Below are 25112 nucleotides of genomic sequence, written 5' to 3'. Positions count from 1 at the left end.
CATCATAAATAGAAGCTAACAATAAATACAATGAAAGCAAAACAAAACCAAGTAGTATCTTCTAGGTAGATAGTACTGCCTGAGGCTGTAAGCCTGAGGCCTGTTCGTTCACTCTCACCTGTGCTCGCTCTCTCTGTTTACAAAGGTGAGTGATTATTCAGTTATCTTCCATTTGTCCCTCCAGAATGCATTTTCTTCCCTTCTCCTTGCTCTCTGCCCCAGGAGGCTGAGCCCTATGGCCTAATCCATGGGTTCCTTTGCCTTCTGGCTTCCACTGGGGTCAGCCTATGGGAGCCCAGCAGGGTATAGGAGGGAGGGAGGGAGGGTATGGATCCAGGGCTTTGTTCCCCATTTCCCCAGCCTAGTAGTACTCTTGACCAAAGGTTACTGCTTTTGTGTGTGTGTGTGTATGTGTGTGTGTGTGTGTGTTTCAATAAAGATTGTATTTATTTTAGAAAGAGTGAATGTGAGCTGGGAGAACAGGGTGGGAGGGAGAGGGAGAAAGAATCTGAAACTGACTCCGTGCTGAGCTCAAAGCCCAACACAGGGCTCCATCTCACAACCGCGAGATCCTGACCTGAGCCAAAACCAAGAGTTGGATGCTTAACCAGACGCCTAACTGACTGAGCCACTCAGCCATCCCAGTTATTGCTTATTTGAAGGTGCCTTGTTCTACCTGGCTCTCCTCTCCTGGATTATGCAAACACTCCCACTTCTTGTCCCTTAAGGTCTAACATTGGTGACAAGTGACTTTACTAGCCCTGGGTTACTGCACTGCCCTTATGCCCTATACCCGTGTTTTGTCAATAGTCTCTTTGTCAACCCCTCCTTGGATTCTCCTACTTGTTGTATCCTATCTCTGTGGAGACCCTGACTAATACAGCTGTCAGTAACTAGACATTCTAGATCTGTATCAAGTGAGCCTTTCTCCTTGGGTTCATCAAAGATTGGAGGGGGATGGAGTGATAAACTGTGTACCACTCCCCATTGTGGTGCACACCAGCGACACATGTGTTCCCCCTTCTAGGACCTACCTTTCTATGGAATAAACTCTCATGTTCTCTGTGTGGGATTCAAGCTGAACTGGAGTTTTGTTCACCCCTCTCATCCTGTTTGCTTCCATACACCCTTTGTTACAGACGAGTGAACGTCCTGCTGTTCTTTGTTCTTGCCCCATGATCCTCACCTTTGTTCTGTATTGAGGCTGTTTCTTCTGCTTAGAAAGAGCACCTCCTCCATCTCCACAGTGAATCTGGTCCCTGTTCAGATGCTGCCTTTTCTACCAAGGCCTCATTGACCTGCTGGTCTCTCCTCTAGTGCCAAGTGGCTCTCTTAATATTGTCTCCACTTCAATGAAACCCTGTATGTCCTTCCCTCCATGTGTCTCCATGGGGTGCAGAGGAGCAAACAGTTGGCTCCAGGCTGACTTGAGATTCCTATGCAGGTGTGCTGGCCTCTTGGACCCACTTCTGACACCATTTGGCTCCTTCTCTTTGGAGTCGATCATGTTCTTGCTTATATTATGATCATGCCTTTTCTCCTGTACTGTATGTAAGTCTCCATTCATTAACTTAACAAATGATGATTAAAACATACAAAGTTCCAGGCACATGCTAGATGCTGGACACATGGTGATATGTAAAACATGATTCCTGTCCCAGGGAGCTAAAGGCCTAAAGAAAACTAAAGAAACCCTTGGAAACTGAACCCTTCTAAGGAAGCCATTAACTTTAGTATCCCCATCAATAATTTATTTATACATAGACATACACAAGCAATGTGTAATAGCCATTGGTTTACCATTGGGGATTAAACTGCCCTGTGTTTTGGGGTCACCCTTCTTGGGAGATGGCTTATATACCCCCCTCAAAGGGTTATTGTAAGGGGTCAATATACTATATACAAGGGCTCTTAATGTCTAGCACCAAATTAGTTTTCAGTATATCAGCAGTGGTAGTTGGAGGGGAGGAGCCATTAGACAGTAAAAGCTTGGACATGGGCTCTCTTAGAAAAGGCAAGTTTCAGATTTGCTTGAGACCACCTTGGTTCAAACTCCTACTACCAAGTAGTACTAATCCAAGTGCCAGGGCTGTGATTACAAACAAATTTGGAGGGAAACACTTCATAAACCAGAGCAGGAGCTGTAGAAGGAGCTGAAGGCATTCAGAAAAAAACAAGCTTCCACAGGCCGAGCACAAGTCAACCCAGAAAATTCATAAACATTCCACTAAGATTCTGCACATGCAAAATTTTTTTGGCTCACTCTAGAACTGACCTAGGAACACAGGATTATATAGGTTGTCAACATATACTCACCATATTGAATCTGTTTTGGGTATATAACACCACAAACCCGACTTAAGGATGGTGCCTGGTGCAGTCTATATCTTAAATAGACTCTTAATCCCATCCTGAGAGAATTTATGACCAATACATTAACATAAGGACTAATCTTTTTCTCTTGATCAGAGCAATGCAACCTATAACCTGGGAAAGATAGTGGAAATAACTCTACCTCTCTAATTTGAAAGTCCGAAAAGTGTTAGTTTGGGGGATTGCCCTGGGTCTTTCATCTTGGAGAAGGATGTGCAGAATCCCTATCCTGGCTTCCAGAGAGTCTGGCTCCATGGAAGCCCGTGGGTATCTTTCATGCTGTTCCTCTTAAACAGTAAGAGACTGAATGTCCTCAATAAGAATCACAGCTTTTTCTTTAAGTATCTATTTTGTATGACCAGCAGTGGGTAGGTACTTTACATTTTATTAGCTTATTCTGAGAAGAACCCTCAGAGGTGGGTTTACCTTTCCCATGTAGCATGTGATGAGTCTGAGGTCCATTGAGATCAAATGTCTTGCCTAGAGGACACCCAGATGGTGAGTAGAGGAGCATCCGGTTCGCTCTGGTACCCAAGCTTGCTCTCTTTCTACTTGTTCACCCTGCCCCTCAAGATGGGTTCAAGGTCTTTGGTTAGGCTGATTTGACATAGTATCTACTAGCTTATCAGCTGAAATTCTCTGTTTACTGTCTCTTCAGTACAATGACAGATGTTCTAAAGATGACTCCGACCCACTGCTCTGTCCTGACAAGGACAGAAATATGAGAGAGATCTGACTGGTGAGCAAAGTTTGCATGTTAGAGTACAAGGAGGGGCTCTGAATCTCCTCCTACCACTCTTCTGTACCACAGTGCCATTCGGATTTGACTGTTTGTTCCCTCATTTGAAACCACCTCTCCCACTAGACTAAACTCCACAAGGCAGGGGCCATAACCATGGTGTTCACAACAAATATTTGTGCCTAGCAACAAATATTTGTTGAATGAATGGATTCTATCTGAAATGGTAATCTACATGTAACACACATGATTTAAGTATTTGCCTGAATTTCTCAGCAGATAGTTCTATCCTTTTTGACATGTTGTCTCCTGGTTTGTATAATTTATTCATAGGGGTCTTCTTAGCCTACTAATAAATTCCTATGGGACCTAGTCTTTTTATATGCTGTGGAATCCACCACCATAAAGTGTTCATAAGAAACGACTTTAGAAAATACTGTTTGGGGCTATGCTAATTATGAATTTCTGAATACTTATGTCTGGGCTTCTCTTTGTCTCTGAATATACAATGTGGGATATTGGCATCTCTTTGTATTAGGACATGTATAGAATCTGATTTTCAAAAAAACAGCTGGAAGGCAGCAGGAGAGGGAAAGCTTTCAGAAATCTGCACTCTCTGAAACACACACACACACACACTTCATATACCTAGGAGGTAAATTCCTGGCATGGATTTTAATAAACATATACGTGGCATTTGCACATTGTTTGCCCATGTGTCTAGATGATATGGTCCATGAATAGAGCCCTGCATCTGTTGTAGGCAGGAAATTCTAGCCCCATGTCTTGCTACTGCCATGAATCCTGAGGTGCTTTCATTTTTGTTTTCATCCCCTGACAAAATTGAGGTATACCTACATGCCAACTGAGAAGTCAGTTTATTGGTGAGCTTGCAGCCACCCTCCTTGATGGCCTCCCTCTACCCACCAAAGAAGAGCAGATGCCGAACAGGAGAAGGACCTCTGGTGAGTTTACATCCACCAGTTTCTGACTTCTGCCAACTGACTTTGCAAGTATTCTCCAAAGTCCTTCATTGCCTCTGTGGATGTGAAGAAACACTATAAAGTTCAAGAGTTTGTGAAGTCACGTGAAACTGGATTGAAAGCCATTCTGGCAAAGCAATTGCAGTTGGAATTAGCTATGTCACCAAGCCACATCCTGGCTTAAATGATGTTATTTATATCCAACTGCACTCAACAAGTCCCAAAGCCTTCTGTCAAGCTCCAAAATCTGACCATAGCATTGACTCTTAACCCCTCTCCTTTGTGTGGGGACAAAAAGGATTGCTTTTACAGACCTCTGTGTTTGAGCCCGGAAGGAGTACATCTCCCACAGGAAAATATCCCTAATATTAAAGTGGATGAAATCCTTGGGATTTCTGAATGTGGTGCACAAACATAGAGTTATGGATTAAGAGGCAGAAAGAAGAGCAGTCCTTGCCTTCTTGTTCATTGTTCTTTTTCCTCCAGAAAAAGGAAACAGATATGTACACATCAATAAATAGCATTTCTAAGGCTCCGTGTTTTTAATCCTAAAACAGGAGGAAGGACAACACCGATTGCCCAGGATCAGTGAGGGACCCCACGAGAGGATGCATGTAGGGCTCTTAGCAGTCCCCAGCAGGTAACATGCTCCCTCCAGGTAGCCAGCGCTGCACCTCCCAGGTATCAGGGAGGGTGTGAAATGCATGTGTGCACACATTAGGTGTGTAGACCATAGAATCTAAAGGGTAGGGTAGATGTCAGGGGACAGGATCTGGTCACATTTGGATCATCCTGAGGTAGGCAATAGGTGCTGAAATTCCAAGCCAGAGTGCCTCTTCCATGACCATTCATGCATTATGGCACACGAGCTCCTACAATGCATTTTCTCTGGGGCCCTGAAAGTTCCATGTGGCCTCTTTAACTAGAGACTAAAACTATAGTACTAGCATTTTAATGCCTTAATTTGCTGTTTGATGATTTTACTATTTGGCTTATATATTTTTTGTGCTTTGTGTTTGTGGGTTTTGTTGCTGTTGTTTTAACCAGGAGTGGGGTGGAGGTAGACCTAGAACTTTTGTATTTTAGTGACCTGAAACCAGAAATTGTTTTAGAGTAGCAAATAAAAAATACCCATTTTCAGTACAGCTCTGAAAATAACATTGATTTGCCTTCTTGGTAATGAACCACTATACTCTCTAAATCTGTCAGACTTTTCAAACCTATCCCTGTATTAGAAGACTGTATGGCTCACTGGTGTGATACCAGTAGCCATGGTTTGGGCAGAATCACTGCCTTAATGATTCAAAAATCTTTGCCCCCGTCCCCTAATGCTGAAGAAGGTAAAAATTACCGTGGAGGGTCTGGGTCTGGGAGAGTAGCCAGAATAGCCTGCCAAGTGCAAAATTGTTTGGAAGAGTCAATGTTTAGCTAAAAAATTCATGCAAGATTTTCATTTTATTCCATCCTGTATCCATGTTCTAATATTGATAGGAGAATGTTTAAATTATTGCCCCACCACCATTATACAAAAATTTTAAGTACAATTAAGTCCACAGTTACACTGCCAGATAGAAGAGATTGAAGAGATTTATTTGAAATTGTAAGTCTTAAATTCTTAATCACTCCTTTACTTCATGTTCAAACTAAACCATGCCTCTATCTAAGAATAGATAGGGAAGGAACTCAGGTGTGGTTTTGGGGAAAAAGTCAGGAGCATGCCTTTGAATTATTGATAAGGTATATCTTGTCCCATAACTGCTGTTAACATCCTGGGGGAGAGACCTATGTTAGGTTAAAGCAAGAAAAAATTCTGACCTTAGTTATGATTCACTTATTTAAAGACAGCCCCTGCCTCCAGGTCTCACTTAGGCTGTGACAATGAAAAATACAGATGTGTCTATACAGTAAAGGTTTGAGTGACCCCTAGCAGGCAACTTGCCTTGGATTGGATAAGCAGGGAATCTTCATTGTGGTCCAACTCTCCTCCTATGTGTAGAGTGAAACAACCTTAATTCTGCCCAAGGTAATTTTATTCATTGAACAAATGTATAATATATATAGCTTGCCATATGTTAGGTCCTAGGAATACCAGTAAACCAGTAACATTAGTAAACTGTATAATCAGGGCCTCTAGTCTGATGGAGCTCACATTCTAGAGTAGGGAAAAAGGTGACAAAGAAGTGAATACATGAAATAATTTCAAAAAATGATACGTGCAACAAAGAAAAATCCCAAGGATGTAACTGAGTTTGCCTACTTTTGATTAGATGGTCAAAAACCTCTCTAAGGAGGTATCATTTAAACCAAGATCTTAAAGCTAAGAAAGAACCGTGCATGTGACTATGAAGGAGAAGGGCTCTCCAGGCAAAGGGAACCACTAGTGCAAACGCCCTGAGGTAGAACCAGTTTAGGCATTGTCTTTTTTTTTTCTTTTTTTTAAATTTAATTTTATTATATTATGTTAATCACCATACATTACATCATTACTTTATTTTACTTTTATTTATTTTTTATTGTTATGTTAATCCCCATATATTACATCATTAGTTTTAGATGTAGTGTTCCATGATTCATTGTTTGTGCATAACACCCAGTGCTCCATGCAGAACGTGCCCTCCTTAATACCCATCACCAGGCTAAGCCATCCTCCCACCCCCCTCCCCTCTAGAACCCTCAGTTTGTTTTTCAGAGTCCATCATCTCTCATAGTTCGTCTACCCCTCCGATTTCCCCCCTTCATTCTTCCTCTCCTGCTATCTTCTTCTTCTTTTTTTTTCCTTAACATATATTGCATTATTTGTTTCAGAGGTACAGATCTGTGATTCAACAGTCTTGCACAATTCACAGCGCTTACCAGAGCACATACCCTCCCCAGTGTCTATCACCCAGTCACCCCATCCCTCCCACCCCACCCCCCACCCCCCACTCCAGCAACCCTCAGTTTGTTTCCTGAGATTAAGAATTCCTCATATCAGTGAGGTCATATGATACATGTCTTTCTCTGTTTGACTTATTTCGCTCAGCATAATGCCCTCCAGTTCCATCCACGTCGTTGCAAATGGCAAGATCTCATTCCTTTTGATGGCTGCATAATATTCCATTGTATATATATACCACTTCTTCTTTATCCATTCATCTGTCGATGGACATCTTGGCTCTTTCCACAGTTTGGCTATTGTGGGCATTGCTGCTATAAACATCGGGGTGCACGTACCCTTTCAGATCCCTACTTTTATATCTTTGGGGTAAATACCCAGTAGTGCAATTGCTGGATCATATGGTAGCTCTATTTTCAACTTTTTGAGGAACCTCCATACTGTTTTCCAGAGTGGCTGCACCAGCTTGCATTCCCACCAACAGTGTAGGAGAGTTCCCTTTTCTCCGCATCCCCGCCAACATCTGTCATTTCCTGACTTGTTAATTTTAGCCATTCTGACTGGGGTGAGGTGGTATCTCATTGAGGTTTTGATTTGGATTTCCCTGATGCCGAGCGATATTGAGCTCTTTTTCATGTGTCTGTTGCCCATTTGGATGTCTTCTTTGGAAAAATGTCTGTTCATGTCTTCTGCCCATTTCTTGATTGGATTCTTTGTTCTTTGGGTGTTGAGTTTGATGAGTTCTTTATAGATTTTGGATACTAGCCCTTTATCTGATATGTCATTTGCAAATATCTTCTCCCATTCTGTCGGTTGTCTTTTGGTTTTGTTGACTGTTTCGTTTGCTTTGCAAAAGCTTTTTATCTTGATGAAGTCCCAAGAGTTCATTTTTGCCCTTGCTTCCCTTGCCTTTGGCGATGTTTCTAGGAAGAAGTTGCTGCGGCTGAGGTCGAAGAGGTTGCTGCCTGTGTTCTCCTTTAGGATTTTGATGGACTCCTGTCTCACATTGAGGTCTTTCAACCATTTGGAGTCTGTTTTTGTGTGTGGTGTAAGGAAATGGTCCAGTTTCATTCTTCTGCATGTGGCTGTCCAATTTTCCCAACACCATTTGTTGAAGAGACTCTTTTTTCCATGGGACATTCTTTCCTGCTTTGTGGAAGATTAGTTGACCATAGAGTTGAGGGTCCATTTCTGGGCTCTCTATTCTGTTCCATTGATCTATGTGTCTGTTTTTGTGCCAGTACCATACTGTCTTGATGATGACAGCTTTGTAATAGAGCTTGAAGTCCGGAATTGTGATGCCGCCAGCTTTGCTTTTCTTTTTCAACATTCCTCTGGCTATGCGGGGTCTTTTCTGGTTCCATACAAATTTTAGGATTATTTGTTCCATTTCTTTGAAAAAAGTGGATGGTATTTTGATGGGGATTGCATTGAACGTGTAGATTGCTCTAGGTAGCATTGACATCTTCACAATATTTGTTCTTCCTATCCATGAGCATGGAATGTTTTTCCATTTCTTTGTGTCTTCCTCAATTTCTTTCATGAGTATTTTATAGTTTTCTGAGTACAGATCCTTTGCCTCTTTGGTTAGATTTATTCCTAGGTATCTTATGGTTTTGGGTGCAATTGTAAATGGCATCGACTCCTTAATTTCTCTTTCTTCTGACTTGTTGTTGGTGTATAGGAATGCCACTGACTTCTGTGCATTGATTTTATATCCTGCCACTTGACTGAATTCCTGTATGAGTTCTAGCAGATTTGGGGTGGAGTCTTTGGGGTTTTCCACATAAAGTATCATATCATCTGCAAAGCGTGAGAGTTTGACTTCTTCTTTGCCAATTTGGATGCCTTTTATTTCTTTTTGTTGTCTGATTGCTGTGGCTAGGACTTCCAATACTATGTTGAATAGCAGTGGTGATAGTGGACATCCCTGCCGCGTTCCTGACCTTAGGGGGAAAGCTCTCAGTTTTTCCCCATTGAGAATGATATTCGCTGTAAGTTTTTCATAGATGGCTTTTATGATATTGAGGTATGTACTCTCTATGCCTATACTCTGAAGAGTTTTGATCAAGAAAAGATGCTGTACTTTGTCAAATGCTTTTTCTGCATCTATTGAGAGGATCATATGATTCTTGTTCTTTCTTTTGTTAATGTATTGTATCACGTTGATTGATTTGTGGATGTTCAACCAACCTTGCAGCCCCGGGTTAAATCCGACTTGGTCGTGGTGAATAATCCTTTTAATGTACTGTTGGATCCTATTGGCTAGTATTTTGGTGAGAATTTTTGCATCCATGTTCATCAGGGATATTGGTCTGTAGTTCTCCTTTTTGATGGGGTCTTTGTCTGGTTTTGGGATCAAGGTAATGGTGGCCTCATAAAACGAGTTTGGAAGTTTTCCTTCCATTTCTATTTTTTGGAACAGTTTCAGAAGAACAGGTATTAATTCTTCTTTAAATGTTTGGTAGAATTCCCCTGGGAAGCCATCTGGCCCTGGGCTTTTGTGTTTTGGGAGATTTTTGATGACTGCTTCAATTTCCTTAGTGGTTATAGGTCTGTTCAGGTTTTCTATTTCTTCCTGGTTCAGTTTTGGTAGTTGATACATCTCTAGGAATGCATCCATTTCTTCCAGGTTATCTAATTTGCTGGCATAGAGTTGTTCATAATATGTTCTTATAATTGTTTGTATTTCTTTGGTGTTGGTTGTGATCTCTCCTCTTTCATTCATGATTTAGTTGATTTGGGTCCTTTGTCTTTTCTTTTTGATAAGTCTGGCCAGGGGTTTATCAATCTTGTTAATTCTTTCAGAGAACCAGCTCCTAGTTTCGTTGATCTGTTCTACTGTTCTTTTAGTTTCTAGTTCATTGATTTCTGCTCTGATCTTTATTATTTCTCTTCTCCTGCTGGGTTTAGGCTTTATTTGCTGTTCTTTCTCCAGCTCCTTTAGGTGTAGGGTTCGGTTGTGTACTTGAAACCTTTCTTCTTTCTTGAGAAAGGCTTGTATTGCTATATACTTTCCTCTTAGGACTGCCTTTGCTGCATCCCAAAGATTTTGAATAGTTATGTTTTCATTTTCATTGGTTTCCATGAATTTTTTTAATTCTTCTTTAATTTCCTGGTTGACCCATTCATTCTTTAGTAGGATGCTCTTTAGCTTCCATGTATTTGAGTTCTTTCCGACTTTCCTCTTGTGATTGAGTTCTAGTTTCAAAGCATTGTGGTCTGAAAATAGGTAGGGAAGGATCCCAATCTTTTGGTACCAGTTGAGACCTGATTTATGACCTAGGATGTGATTGATTCTGGAGAATGTTCCATGGGCACTAGAGAAGAATGTGTATTCTGTTGCTTTGGGATGGAATGTTCTGAATATGTCTGTGAAGTCCATTTGGTCCAGTGTGTCATTTAAAGTCTTTATTTCCTTGTTGATCTTTTGCTTAGACGGTCTGTCCATTTCAGTGAGGCCGGTGTTAAAGTCCCCCACTATTATTGTATTGTTGTCGATGTGTTTCTTTGCTTTTGTTATTAATTGCCTTATATAATTGGCTGCTCCCATGTTAGGGGCATAGATATTTACAATTGTTAGATCTTCTTGTTGGATAGACCCTTTAAGTAGGATATAGTGTCCTTCCTCATCTCTTATTACAGTCTTTGGTTTAAAATCTAATTTGTCTGATATAAGGATTGCCACCCCAGCTTTCTTTTGGTGTCCATTAGCATGGTAAATGGTTTTCCACCCCTTCACTTTCAATCTGGGGGTGTCTTTGGGTCTAAAATGAGTCTCTTGCAGACAGCATATCGATGGGTCTTGTTTTTTAATTCAATCTGATAGCCTGTGTCTTTTGATTGGGGCATTTAGCCCATTTACATTCAGGGTAACTATTGAAAGATAGGAATTTAGTGCCATTGTATTGCCTGTAAGGTGACTGTTACTGTATATTGTGTGTGTTCCTTTCTGGTCTATGTTGCTTTCAGGCTCTCTGTTTGCTTAGAGGACCCCTTTCAAGATTTCTTGTAGGGCTGGTTTCGTGTTTGCAAATTCCTTTAGTTTTTGTTTGTCCTGGAAGCTTTTTATCTCTCCTTCTATTTTCAATGACAGCCTAGCTGGATATAGTATTCTTGGCTGCATATTTTTCTCATTTAGTGCTCTGAATATATCCTGCCAGTCCTTTCTGGCCTGCCAGGTCTCTGTGGATAGGTCTGTTGCCCATCTAATGTTTCTACCATTGTAGGTTACATCTCTCTTGTCCCGAGCTGCTTTCAGGATTTTCTCTTTGTCTCTGAGACTCGTAAGTTTTACTATTAGATGTCGGGGTGTTGACCTATTTTTATTGATTTTGAGAGGGGTTCTCTGTGCTTCCTGGATTTTGATGCCTGTTTCCTTCCCCAAATTAGGGAAGTTCTCTGCTATAATTTGCTCCATTATACCTTCTGCCCCTCTCTCTCTTTCTTCTTCTTCTGGGATCCCTATTATTCTAATGTTGTTTCGTCTTATGGTATTGCTTATCTCTCGAATTCTGCCCCCGTGATCCAGGGGTTGTTTATCTCTCTTTTTCTCAGCTTCTTTATTTTCCATCATTTGGTCTTCTATCTCACTGATTCTCTCTTCTGCCTTATTTATCCTAGCAGTTAGAGCCCCCATATTTGATTGCACCTCATTAAAAGCCTTTTTGATTTCTACTTGGTTAGACTTTAGTTCTTTTACTTCTCCAGAAAGGGTTTCTCTAATAACTTCCATGCTTTTTTCAAGCCCAGCTAGTATCTTTAAAGTGATGATTCTGAACTCTAGATCTAACATTGTACTAATGTCCGTATTGAGTAGGTCCCTGGCAGTCGGTACTACCTCTTGTTCTTTTTGTTGAGGTGATTTTTTCCATCTTGTCATTTTGTGCAGAGGAGAATAGATGAATGAGAGAACAAAATGCTAACAGGGTAACAACATTCCCAGAAAATATGCTCTAAACAAATCAGAAAAGACCTGAAGCAGTGGGAAAAGAAAGGGAAAGAGAGAAAAAAGAAAAAGATAAAGATAAAAACAAACAAAAACAGAACAAAACAAAAAAAAAACAGAATGTGATCAAATATGATCAGGCTGGTATATAGATCAGTGCCACACACTAGATTTTGGGTGTATTTGGTCTGTTAGAAGAAAGTGCCTCCTAAAATTTTAAAGAAAGAAAAACTTATATATGTACAAAAATAAGGGTTGATATGATGAAGGGATGGAATATGACTGTAAAGATGGAAATTATAAAAAATTTTATAAAAGGAATTGATAAGAAGTTGTTTGAAAAAAGAAAGAAGAGGATTTAAAAAAAAAAGAGAAAAAAAAAAGGGAGAGAATGTGATCAGGCAGGGGAGTAGAAAAAACCATACAATAGAGATTTAGGGTATATTTTGATCTGTTAGAAGAAACTATCAAAATTTTAAAGAGAGAACAACTTATATATATATGCCAAAAATACGGGTAACTACTATGAAGGGATAGAATATGACTCTAAAAATGAAAAATAAAAAAGATTTTTTTAAAAAAGGGATTGATAAGATGTTGGTTGAAAAAGGGAAAAAGAAAAATTCAAAAAAAAAAAAAACAGTTAAAAAAAAAATTAACTTTGAAAGACTACAGAATCATGGTAAAAAAGCCATGAATTCTATGTGCATTATTCCCCTAGCACTGGAGTTCTGCCGTTCTCATTGATCGGTAAACTTGGTCTTGGCTGGCTGTTCTCGCTGATCTTCTGGGGGAGGGGCCTGTTGCCGGGGTTTCCAAAAGTCTTTGCCGAAGGTGGAATTGCCCCGCCCTTGCCCGGTCCGGACTAAGTAATCTGCTCGGGTTTGCTCTCTGGAGCTTTTGTTCCCTTCAAGCTTTCTGTACAGCTTTGGAGGCGGAGAGTGAAAATGGTGGCCTCCCAATCTCTGCCTCGGAGGAGCCAAGAACTCAGCCCCGCTCCTCAGTGAGCCCCCAGAGAAAAGCCACCAGTCACTCCCGTCTCCCCAGTCTCCGGCCACACTCCGTGCTCACCCGGCCTGTGACCGCGCATTTCTATCTCTTGCACCCGACCCCGTGTGGAGTCTCTAAACCCAGCAGATCCCTGTGGTGCGCTCCCGCACCTCTCCTCCCGGGGGAAGAAGGCTAGTCTCCCCGGATCTGCCACTTGTTGGGTCCCTGCTGGAGGAGCAGGGGCCCGACTGTGCCGCGGATCACGGTTTATGGCAACCCCGAGCTGAGAGCCCGCGCCTGGGCTCTGTCTCTGCAGCCGGCTTCCCCGCTCCGATACCTGGGAGCTCTGCCGCACTCAGGCACCCCCGGTCTTTCTGTGACCTCGAGGGTCCTGAGACCACACTGTCCCACGAGGGTTCCACCCCCTGCTTAGCCACCGGCGTGACGTCCCTCAGCGGAGTAGACTTCTAAAAGTTCCGATTTTGTGCTCCGCGGCTCTATCACTTGCCAGAAGCGACCGACGGAGGCCCCTCCCCCGCCGTCTATCCTCCCGAATATCGCCTCAGATTCACTCCTCCTCATGTCCTACCTTCCAGGAAGTGGTCGCTTTTCTGTTCAGAGAGTTGTTGCTCTTCTTTTCTTCGATCTCCTGTTGAGTTTGTAGGTGTTCAGATTGGTTTGATCCCTATCCAGCTGAATTCCTGAGAGGAGACGAAATCCAGGTCTCCTACTCCTCCGCCATCTTGCTCCACCCCCCCCCCCCTTGTTTAGGCATTGTCTTTAAGGAGCCCAGGAAAGCCATGGATCCTTGGCTGGATCCTTGAAGACTGTGACAAAAGATCAAGTGGGGGAGGTAGGCAGGGAGCAGGTGGTGGTAGATCTTGTTGCCATATCAACATGTTTGGCTTTTATTGTGACAGCAGCTGGGAACCACTGAAGGATTTTGAGCAAGAGAGACATGATATGAAGGGTTTCAGAAGATCACACTGACAGTTGTATAGGAGCAATCTTTCAGGATCGGTTAGAAGACTCTTTCATTTTTCCAGGTGTCAGTAGTGGTGGCTTAGACTAAAGTGGCCACAGTGAGGAGGGAGAGAAGTGGCTGAGATAGAAATATGGAAGTGAGGCCAATCCGACACTGTGATGGATTCAGAAGAGACATCGAATAATGCCTAGAGCACTGCCATCTGGTAGAAATAGAGTATAGGCCACACCTATAACTAAGTTTTCTAGTTGCCACATTAAAAAAAAAAGGTAAAATCAATTTGGAGAACACTCTAGTTATATTGGCTTAAATAAAATGTATTTCAATATATAATCAATATAAAAGATATTACTGAGAATTTTAAATATATATATTTTCAAACTAAGTCTTTGAAATCTGATATACATTTTACATTTCTCAGTTCCGACCAGCTCCAGTGCTCAGTAGCCAGTGTATTGCAGCGTAGGCCTGGTTGGCTTGTCTCGGAGCAAGCTGGAACCTAGTGTGGTGCTCTGACCAGGACTTTGTCCCTTCTGGTAGCAGTTTTCTTCTTCCTAATAGGGAGGAAGGCTGGCTCATGAAAACTCCAATTCCTATTCTATCAACCTCTACGTAAACTTTGTGACTATTTAGTACCTGGGAGAATGGCCATGACCCTACCCTTACAGGAGCTGGGTTTCCCCATCCAGAAGGGCATTTGAAAGATAAAGACTTGGGGTCTCTCCTGTCTAGCCTTCTCTGGAGCCTCCAGGTTTGTGGGTCTCTTCTTGCCACAGAGTCCATCATGGGCAACTAGTATCCGTAGGAAAGAAAAAACTGAAAAGGACTTTATGTAAACTGTGTGTTTGGACCAAGGGAAGGCAAATGACTCCATGGGATTTTGTAAACAAAATGTTGGCATAAACCCAGCAAAGTCACAAGAACACAAGAGAGCAGTATATACTCATATTGCGAGCGGCAATCTTGTTTAACAATACATCGAATTTCATGTTAATTTTGTTAGTTGTTAGTGTTAATGAACTTAATGTTAAATTTAATAGTTTTGCAGTTTTGTTTTCGAATTTAAGTGCGTGCTTTATAGTTTTATCAGAGCTGTTATACTTTTTTTTTTTTTTTTAAATTTTTTTATTGTTATGTTAATCCCCATACATTACATCATTAGTTTTAGATATAGTGTTCCATGATTCATTGTTTATGCATAACACCCAGTGCTCCATGCAGAACGTGCCCTCCTCAATACCCATCACCAGGCTAACCCATCCTCCCAACCCCCTCCCCTCTAGAACCCTCAGTTTGTTTTTCAGAGTCCATCGTCTCTCATGGTTCTTCTCCCCCTCCGATTTCCCCCCCTTCATTCTTCCCCTCCTGCTACATTCTTCTTCTTCTTTTTTTCTTTCTTAACATATATTGCATTATTTGTTTCAGAGGTACAGATCTGAGATTCAACAGTCCTGCACAATTCACAGCGCTTACCAGAACACATACCCTCCCCAGTGTCCATCACCCAGTCACCCCATCCCTCCCACCCCACCCCCCACTCCAGCAACCCTCAGTTTGTTTCCTGAGATTAAGAATTCCTCATATCAGTGAGGTCATATGATACATGTCTTTCTCTGTTTGACTTATTTCGCTCAGCATAATACCCTCCAGTTCCATCCACGTCGTTGCAAATGGCAAGATCTCATTCCTTTTGATGGCTGCATAATATTCCATTGTATATATATACCACATCTTCTTTATCCATTCATCTGTCGATGGACATCTTGGCTCTTTCCACAGTTTGGCTATTGTGGACATTGCTGCTATAAACATCGGGGTGCACGTAGCCTTTCGGGTCCCTACTTTTGTATCTTTGGGGTAAATACCCAGTAGTGCAATTGCTGGATCATATGGTAGCTCTATTTTCAACTTTTTGAGGAACCTCCATACTGTTTTCCAGAGTGGCTGCACCAGCTTGCATTCCCACCAACAGTGTAGGAGGGTTCCCCTTTCTCCGCATCCCCGCCAACATCTGTCATTTCCTGACTTGTTAATTTTAGCCATTCTGACTGGTGTGAGGTGGTATCTCATTGAGGTTTTGATTTGGATTTCCCTGATGCCGAGCGATATTGAACACTTTTTCATGTGTCTGTTGGCCATTTGGATGTCTTCTTTGGAGAAATGTCTGTTCATGTCTTCTGCCCATTTCTTGATTGGATTCTTTGTTCTTTTGGTGTTGAGTTTGATGAGTTCTTTATAGATTTTGGATACTAGCCCTTTATCTGATATGTCATTTGCAAATATCTTCTCCCATTCTGTCAGTTGTCTTTTGGTTTTGTTGACTGTTTCGTTTGCTTTGCAAAAGCTTTTTATCTTGATGAAGTCCCAATAGTTCATTTTTGCCCTTGCTTCCCTTGCCTTTGGCGATGTTTCTAGGAAGAAGTTGCTGCGGCTGAGGTCGAAGAGGTTGCTGCCTGTGTTCTCCTTTAGGATTTTGATGGACTCCTGTCTCACATTGAGGTCTTTCAACCATTTGGAGTCGATTTTTGTGTGTGGTGTAAGGAAATGGTCCAGTTTCATTCTTCTGCATGTGGCTGTCCAATTTTCCCAACACCATTTGTTGAAGAGACTGTCTTTTTGCCATTGGACATTCTTTCCTGCTTTGTCGAAGATTAGTTGACCATAGAGTTGAGGGTCCATTTCTGGGCTCTCTATTCTGTTCCATTGATCTATGTGTCTGTTTTTGTGCCAGTACCATACTGTCTTGATGATGACAGCTTTGTAGTAGAGCTGGAAGTCTGGAATTGTGATGCCGCCAGCTTTGCTTTTCTTTTTCAACATTCCTCTGGCTATGCGGGGTCTTTTCTGGTTCCATACAAATTTTAGGATTATTTGTTCCATTTCTTTGAAGAAAGTGGATGGTATTTTGATGGGGATTGCATTGAATGTGTAGATTGCTCTAGGTAGGATTGACATCTTCACAATATTTGTTCTTCCAATCCATGAGCATGGAACGTTTTTCCATTTCTTTGTGTCTTCCTCAATTTCTTTCATGAGTATTTTATAGTTTTCTGAGTACAGATCCTTTGCCTCTTTGGTTAGATTTATTCCTAGGTATCTTATGGTTTTGGGTGCAATTGTAAATGGGATCGACTCCTTCATTTCTCTTTCTTCTGACTTGTTGTTGGTGTATAGGAATGCCACTGACTTCTGTGCATTGATTTTATATCCTGCCACTTGACTGAATTCCTGTATGAGTTCTAGCAGTTTTGGGGTGGAGTCTTTGGGATTTTCCACATAAAGTATCATATCATCTGCAAAGAGTGAGAGTTTGACTTCTTCTTTGCCAATTTGGATGCCTTTGATTTCTTTTTGTTGTCTGATTGCTGTGGCTAGGACTTCCAATACTATGTTGAATAGCAGTGGTGATAGTGGACATCCCTGCCGCGTTCCTGACCTTAGGGGGAAAGCTCTCAGTTTTTCCCCATTGAGAATGATATTCGCTGTAGGTTTTTCATAGATGGCTTTTATGATATTGAGGTATGTATCCTCTATCCCTATACTCTGAAGAGTTTTGATCAAGAAAGGATGCTGTACTTTGTCAAATGCTTTTTCTGCATCTATTGAGAGGATCATGTGATTCTTGTTTTTTCTTTTGTTAATGTATTGTATCACGTTGATTGATTTGCGGATGTTGAACCAACCTTGCAGCCCAGGGATAAATCCGACTTGGTCGTGGTGAATAATCCTTTTAATGTACTGTTGGATCCTATTGGCTAGTATTTTGGTGAGAATTTTTGCATCCATGTTCATCAGGGATATTGGTCTGTAATTCTCCTTTTTGATGGGGTCTTTGTCTGGTTTTGGGATCAAGGTAATGCTGGCCTCATAAAATGAGTTTGGAAGTTTTCCTTCCATTTCTATTTTTTGGAACAGTTTCAGAAGGATAGGTATTAATTCTTCTTGAAATGTTTGGTAGAATTCCCCTGGGAAGCCATCTGGCCCTGGGCTTTTGTGTTTTGGGAGATTTTTGATGACTGCTTCTATTTCCTTAGTGGTTATAGGTCTGTTCAGGTGTTCTATTTCTTCCTGGTTCAGTTTTGGTAGTTGATACATCTCTAGGAAATCATCCATTACTTCCAGGTTATCTAATTTGTTGGCATAGAGTTGCTCATAATATGTTCTTATAATTGTTTGTATTTCCTTGGTGTTGGTTGTGATTTCTCCTCTTTCATTCATGATTTTGTTGATTTGGGTCATTTCTCTTTTCTTTTTGATAAGTCTGGCCAGGGGCTTATCAATCTTGTTAATTCTTTCAAAGAACCAGCTCCTAGTTTCGTTGATCTGTTCTACTGTTCTTTTGGTTTCTATTTCATTGATTTCTGCTCTGATCTTTATTATTTCTCTTCTCCTGCTGGGTTTAGGCTTTATTTGCTGTTCTTTCTCCAGCTCCTTTAGGTGTAGGGTTAGGTTGTGTACTTGAGACCTTTCTTGTTTCTTGAGAAAGGCTTGTATTGCTATATACTTTCCTCTTAGGACTGCCTTTGCTGTATCCCAAAGATTTTGAATAGTTGTGTTTTCATTTTCATTTGTTTCCATGAATTTTTTTAATTCTTCTTTAATTTCCTGGTTGACCCATTCATTCTTCAGTAGGATGCTCTTTAGCCTCCATGTATTTGAGTTCTTTCTGACTTTCCTCTTGTGATTGAGTTCTAGTTTCAAAGCATTGTGGTCTGAAAATAGGCAGGGGATGATCCCAATCTTCTGGTACCGGTTGAGACCTGATTTATGACCTAGGATGTGATCTATTCTGGAGAATGTTCCATGGGCACTAGAGAAGAATGTGTATTCTGTTGCTTTGGGATGGAATGTTCTGAATATGTCTGTGAAGTCCATTTGGTCCAGTGTGTCATTTAAAGTCTTTATTTCCTTGTTGATCTTTTGCTTAGACGGTCTGTCCATTTCAGTGAGGCCGGTGTTAAAGTCCCCCACTATTATTGTATTGTTGTCGATGTGTTTCTTTGCTTTTGTTATTAATTGCCTTATATAATTGGCTGCTCCCATGTTAGGGGCATAGATATTTACAATTGTTAGATCTTCTTGTTGGATAGACCCTTTAAGTATGATATAGTGTCCTTCCTCATCTCTTATTACAGTCTTTGGTTTAAAATCTAATTTGTCTGATATAAGGATTGCCACCCCAGCTTTCTTTTGGTGTCCATTAGCATGGTAAATGGTTTTCCACCCCCTCACTTTCAATCTGGGGGTGTCTTTGGGTCTAAAATGAGTCTCTTGCAGACAGCATATCGATGGGTCTTGTTTTTTAATCCAATCTGATAGCCTGTGTCTTTTGATTGGGGCATTTAGCCCATTTACATTCAGGGTAACTATTGAAAGATAGGAGTTCAGTGCCATTGTATTGCCTGTAAAGTGACTGTTACTGTATATTGTTTGTGTTCCTTTCTGGTCTATGTTGCTTTTAGGCTCTCTCTTTGCTTAGAGGACCCCTTTCAATATTTGTTGTAGGGCTGGTTTCGTGTTTGCAAATTCCTTTAGTTTTTGTTTGTCCTGGAAGCTTTTTATCTCTCCTTCAATTTTCAATGACAGCCTAGCTGGATATAGTATTCTTGGCTGCATATTTTTCTCATTTAGTGCTCTGAATATGTCCTGCCAGTCCTTTCTGGCCTGCCAGGTCTCTGTGGATAAGTCTGTTGCCAATCTAATGTTTCTACCATTGTAGGTTACATATCTCTTCTCCCGAGCTGCTTTCAGGATTTTCTCTTTGTCTCTGAGACTCGTAAGTTTTACTATTAGATGTCGGGGTGTTGACCTATTTTTATTGATTTTGAGAGGGGTTCTCTGTGCTTCCTGGATTTTGATGCCTGTTTCCTTCCCCAAATTAGGGAAGTTCTCTGCTATAATTTGCTCCATTATACCTTCTGCACCTCTCTCTCTTTCTTCTTCTTCTGGGATCCCAATTATTCTAATGTTGTTTCGTCTTATGGTATCGTTTATTTCTCGAATTCTGCCCTCGTGATCCAGTAGTTGTTTATCTCTCTTTTTCTCAGCTTCTTTATTTTCCATCATTTGGTCTTCTATCTCACTGATTCTTTCTTCTGCCTCATTTATCCTAGCAGTTAGTGCCCCCATATTTGATTGCACCTCATTAATAGCCTTTTTGATTTCTACTTGGTTCGATTTTAGTTCTTTTACTTCTCCAGAAAGGGTTTCTCTAATAACTTCCATGTTTTTTTCAAGCCCAGCTAGTATCTTTAAAGTGATGATTCTGAACTCTAGATCTGACATTGTACTAATGTCCGTATTGAGTAGGTCCCTGGCAGTCGGTACTACCTCTTGTTCTTTTTGTTGAGGTGATTTTTTCCGTCTTGTCATTTTGTGCAGAGGAGAATAGATTAATGAGAAAACAAAATGCTAGCAGGGTAACAACGTCCCCAGAAAATATACTCTAAACAAATCAGAAAAGACCTGAAGCAGTGGGAAAAGAAAGGGAAAGAGAGAAAAAAGAAAAGGAAAGAAAAAAAGAAAAAAGAAAAAGATAAAGATAAAAACAAACAAAAGCAGAACAAAACAAAACAAAACAAAAATAGAATGTGATCAAATATGATCAGGCTGGATTATAGATCAGTGCCACACACTAGATTTTGGGTGTATTTTGGTCTGTTAAAAGAAAGTCCCTCCCAAAATTTTAAAGAAAGAAAAACTTATATATGTACAAAAATAAGGGTTGATATGATGAAGGGATGGAATATGACTGTAAAGATGGAAATTATAAAAAATTTTAAAAAAGGATTTGATAAGTTGTTTGAAAAAAGAAAGAAGAGGATTAAAAAAAAAAAAAAAAGAAAGAAAAAAGGGAGAGAATGTGATCAGGCAGGGGAGTAGAAAAAAACCATACACTAGAGATTTAGAGTATATTTTGATCTGTTAGAAGAAACTATCTCAAGATTTTAAAGAGAGAACAACTTATATATATATGCCAAAAATACGGGTAACTACTATGAAGGGATAGAATATGACTTTAAAAATGAAAAATAAAAATGTTTTTTTTAAAAAAAGGGATTGATAAGATGTTGGTTGAAAAAGGGAAAAAGAAAAATTCAAAAAAAAAGAAAAAAGGAAAAAAGAAAAAAAGACAGTTAAAAAAAATAATTAACTTTGAAAGACTAAAGAATCATGGTAAAAAAGCCATGAATTCTATGTGCAGTGTTCCCCTAGCGCTGAAGTTCTGCCGTTCTCATTGATCGGTAAACTTGGTCTTGGCTGGCTGTTCTCGCTGATCTTCTGGGGGAGGGGCCTGTTGCCGTGGTTCCCAAATGTCTTTGCCGGAGGCAAAATTGCCCCGCCCTTGCCGGTCCGGGGTAAGTAATCTTCTCGGGTTTGCTCTCCGGAGCTTTTGTTCCCTGCAAGCTTTCCGTACAGCTTTGGAGGCGGAGAGTGAAAATGGCGGCCTCCCAGTCTCCGCCCCGGCGGAGCCGAGAACTCAGGGTCCCGCTCCTCAGCGAGCCCCCAGAGAAAAGCCGTCAGTCACTCCCGTCTCCCCGGTCTCCAGCCGCACTCCGCGCTCACCCGGCCTGTGACCGCGCCTTTCTATCTGGCACTCGACCCCGGGTGGAGTCTCCAAACCCAGCAGATCCCCGCGGTGCACTCCCGCACCTCTCCTCCCGGGGGAAGAAGGTGAGTCTCCCCGGATCTGCCGCTTGTTGGGTCCCTGCTGGAGGAGCAGTGGCCCGACTGTGCCGCAGATCACGGTTTATAGCAACCCCGAGCTGAGAGCCCGCGCCTGGGCTCCGTCTCTGCAGCCGGCTTCCCCGCTCCGATACCTGGGAGCTCTGCCGCACTCAGGCACCCCCGGTCTTTCTGTGACCCCGAGGGTCCTGAGACCACACTGTCCCGCGAGGGTTCCACCCCCCACTTCGCCACCAGAGTGACGTCCCTCAGCGGAGCAGACTTTTAAAAGTTCCGATTTTGTGCTCCGTGGCTCTATCACTTGCCAGAAGCGGCCGTCGGAGGCCCCTCCCCCGCCGTCTATCCTCCCGAATATCGTCTCGGATTCACTTCTCCGCACGTCCTACCTTCCAGAAAGTGGTCGCCTTTCTGTTCAGAGAGTTGCTGCTCTTCTTTTCTTTGATCTCCTGTTGAGTTTGTAGGTGTTCAGAATGGTTTGATCCCTATCCAGCTGAATTCCTGAGAGGAGACGAAATCCAGGTCTCCTACTCCTCCGCCATCTTGCTCTGCCCCCTCAGAGCTGTTATACTTTTATATAAATCTAAGTATATGCAAAATGAGTAAGCAGATCTTCGGAGTCCACGTGAAAATTTTTCTTTTAAAAAAAGAAGTCTTTAGGGGCGCCTGGGTGGCTCAGTTGGTTAAGCGACTGCCTTCGGCTCAGGTCATGATCCTGGAGTCCTGGGATCGAGTCCCACATCAGGCTCCCTGCTCGGCAGGGAGTCCGCTCCTCCCTCTCATGCTCTCTGTTTCTCATTCTCTCTCTCGCAAATAAATACAATCTTAAAAAAAAAAAAATTTTAATAAAAAAAAAAAAAAAAAGAAGTCTTTAAATTCACCAACTTGACTGAACATTGTTCAAAGTGGTAAACAGTTTCCAGAAGCTGAGTGGGCAGATGCCCCTGAAACCACCTACCATTGTTTGATCCTGTGCCCATGAGCTGTGCCTTCACAGTTATAACCAAATGCCAACTGTATGGCTAGAGCAATTGACTACAGACTAAGTAGTAAAGTAAAAAAGTTATTTCTATGGCAATGTATTTGAGTTTTAAATTACAGATTTTTAAACTAAAACTTAAGATTAAGTGAATAACTCCCAAAATACAAATTTAGTTCTTTAGTTCTTAATCTGGATACACTGATATTTACTTTAGTACTATTTTGCTTTTGATGCCATGTTCACTTTTAATTCTTTAATATCCTATCCAAAAAGTCCTTTTAGCCCATAACAATGCAAAGTAAAAGTACCATATTTTGGCTACCTCAAGGATTTTGGAAAAGTTCTTGGAAATCTAACCACCTTTTGAAAAAAGTTATTTCTATGGCAATGTATTTGAGTTTTAAATTACAGATTTTTAAACTAAAACTTAAGATTAAGTGAATAACTCCCAAAATACAAAGAATTTGCAGAATCTCTAGATTTTGTGTGTGCTTTTGTATCTTCTATAAGGATCCTCTACAGAAAAGAATGGCTTAAAATAATTTCAGCACCAAGGACGGTCTAACTGTGGTCTCCATAACCTAAACCAATGGTTCTCATCCTTTAGATGCATAAGGTGCTGGCGGAACTTGCTTAGAAGTTCAAGCTCCAGGGCTTGACTCCCATGAAAATCTGCAGTTTACTCCCTCCCCAGGTGGGAAACAGTGCTAAACCTGTGAGTCACACTGTCCATTGGGATTGGACCAGCCACCTGCTCAGAGAGTACCTGGCCCTTCAAATAACAGTGGCCATGATTACTGAACCCCTACTTTGGGGCAGATTAACACACTGGATCCTTAAAAGCTCATTAAGTAATTGGCGTTCTATTCATGTTGCAGATGAGGAAACAAAGGTTTAGAAGAAGTAAGCCCCTTATCCATTGTTAAACACCTAATGATGAACAGAGCTGGGACATAAAGCCTTGTCTGATTCCTAAGGCTGCTACTCCATCAGGTTGTTTGACAGGTAAGCATTCATCCCTGAATCCCTGCTGAATCAACTGAGCTAACCTAAAGGGCACCTTGGTTGCAGGTTATTTTATTTCTAAACCTATAATTTTGGCCCGGCCACATGAAGACCCGTTTGGTTCTGGCTTCACAATTTGCTCACTTGGATTCTCCTCACCCTTGATCATCCGTTGTCTTTCCTATATGGCCTCTGCTAGACTTGTCCTCAAATCCAAAGTCTCTGCCCTCCATTGTTTTTTGCATGAGTGAGCTTGACAAATGTTTTCATTTGAGAAGGCAAGCTGCCTCCCTGTGTTTGGTTTAATGTGAGCTCAGTAGAGTGGCATTGCTGGGTTTAGCATTAGTCATCAGTGCTTTGAGCTCATACTGGTCTAAGTAATTGTTCTTTTTAGACTCAGATTAAAATCACAAATTTAAGAGTTTTAAGACTCAGCTGCCTCAGGATGAAGGGCAGTCCATGAGTCCACGAGGTTAGGAGGCCCTTCCCAGTAGTGGCAGGCTGTAAGTATGGATGAATGGCTATCGCATTTGACATTACTCCTTTAAGAAAAGACAGGGGAGATAGAGGAAACCTTAACTAGACTTCAGTCTGGTGCTGCTAGTAATCATCTTATCCGACCTGTTGGCAACTCACATTGGATAATGGATCGTGTTGGATAAATGGGTCTCAGTGTGCCTTTGGAGGTCTCCTGATGGGCAGTGAGGGGTCTGCGAATAAGACAGACATCTAACTGTGGATACAGTCATGAAGATCTAGAAGCTAATTAGAAAATAAAAACACTCATCTAAATTAAAACCATGACAAAATTGATCTCTGAGATATCTCCTTATTGCTTGGAAAACTGGTTTTCTCAGCTACACTTTCTTCCTGTGAAGGAGCACTTCTCATGGAAGTACATGATTATTTCAATATCCTCATAAATGGTGTGGCTTTGAAAGGTGTGTTAGAGTGGAACGTCAGATATGAACCATTTAGGCATGGACAGAGGAGACAGTTGTGAAGCAGTAGTAACATGAGAGCCCACAGGAAGGATGATGAGCTATGATGGGGATAAAAATATATCCACACAGGAGGTTTTCTTTGGTTTTTACCATTTCCTGGCACTTTAAAGATGCATTTATTTTTTTGTCCTATGCTGGCTCAGTTTTTCTTAATCTTTTTTTATTTTATTTTTATTTTTTTATTTTTTTTTAAAGATTTTATTTATTTATTTGATAGAGACACAGTGAGAGAAGGAACACAAGCAAGGGGAGAGGGAGAGGGAGAAACAGGCTTCCCGCAGAGCAGGGAGCCCGATGCGGGGCTCGATCCCAGGACCCTGGGATCATGACCTGAGCCGAAGGCAGACGCTTAACTGACTGAGCCACACAGGTGCCCCTGGTTTTTCTTAATCTTTAAGGAGAGTTTCTTTGCTGGTCCAACTTACAAGATTTTTTTTTAAAGATTTTATTTATTTACTTGACAGGGAGAGAGAGAGAGTGAGAGAGAGCATAAGCAGGGGGATCAGCAGAGGAAGAGGGAGAAGCAGGCTCCCTGCTGAGCAAGG

This window comes from Halichoerus grypus, chromosome 1, assembly GCF_964656455.1.
Source record: "Halichoerus grypus chromosome 1, mHalGry1.hap1.1, whole genome shotgun sequence".
Lineage (NCBI taxonomy): Eukaryota > Metazoa > Chordata > Mammalia > Carnivora > Phocidae > Halichoerus > Halichoerus grypus.
Note: the sequence above shows the minus strand (reverse complement) of the source record.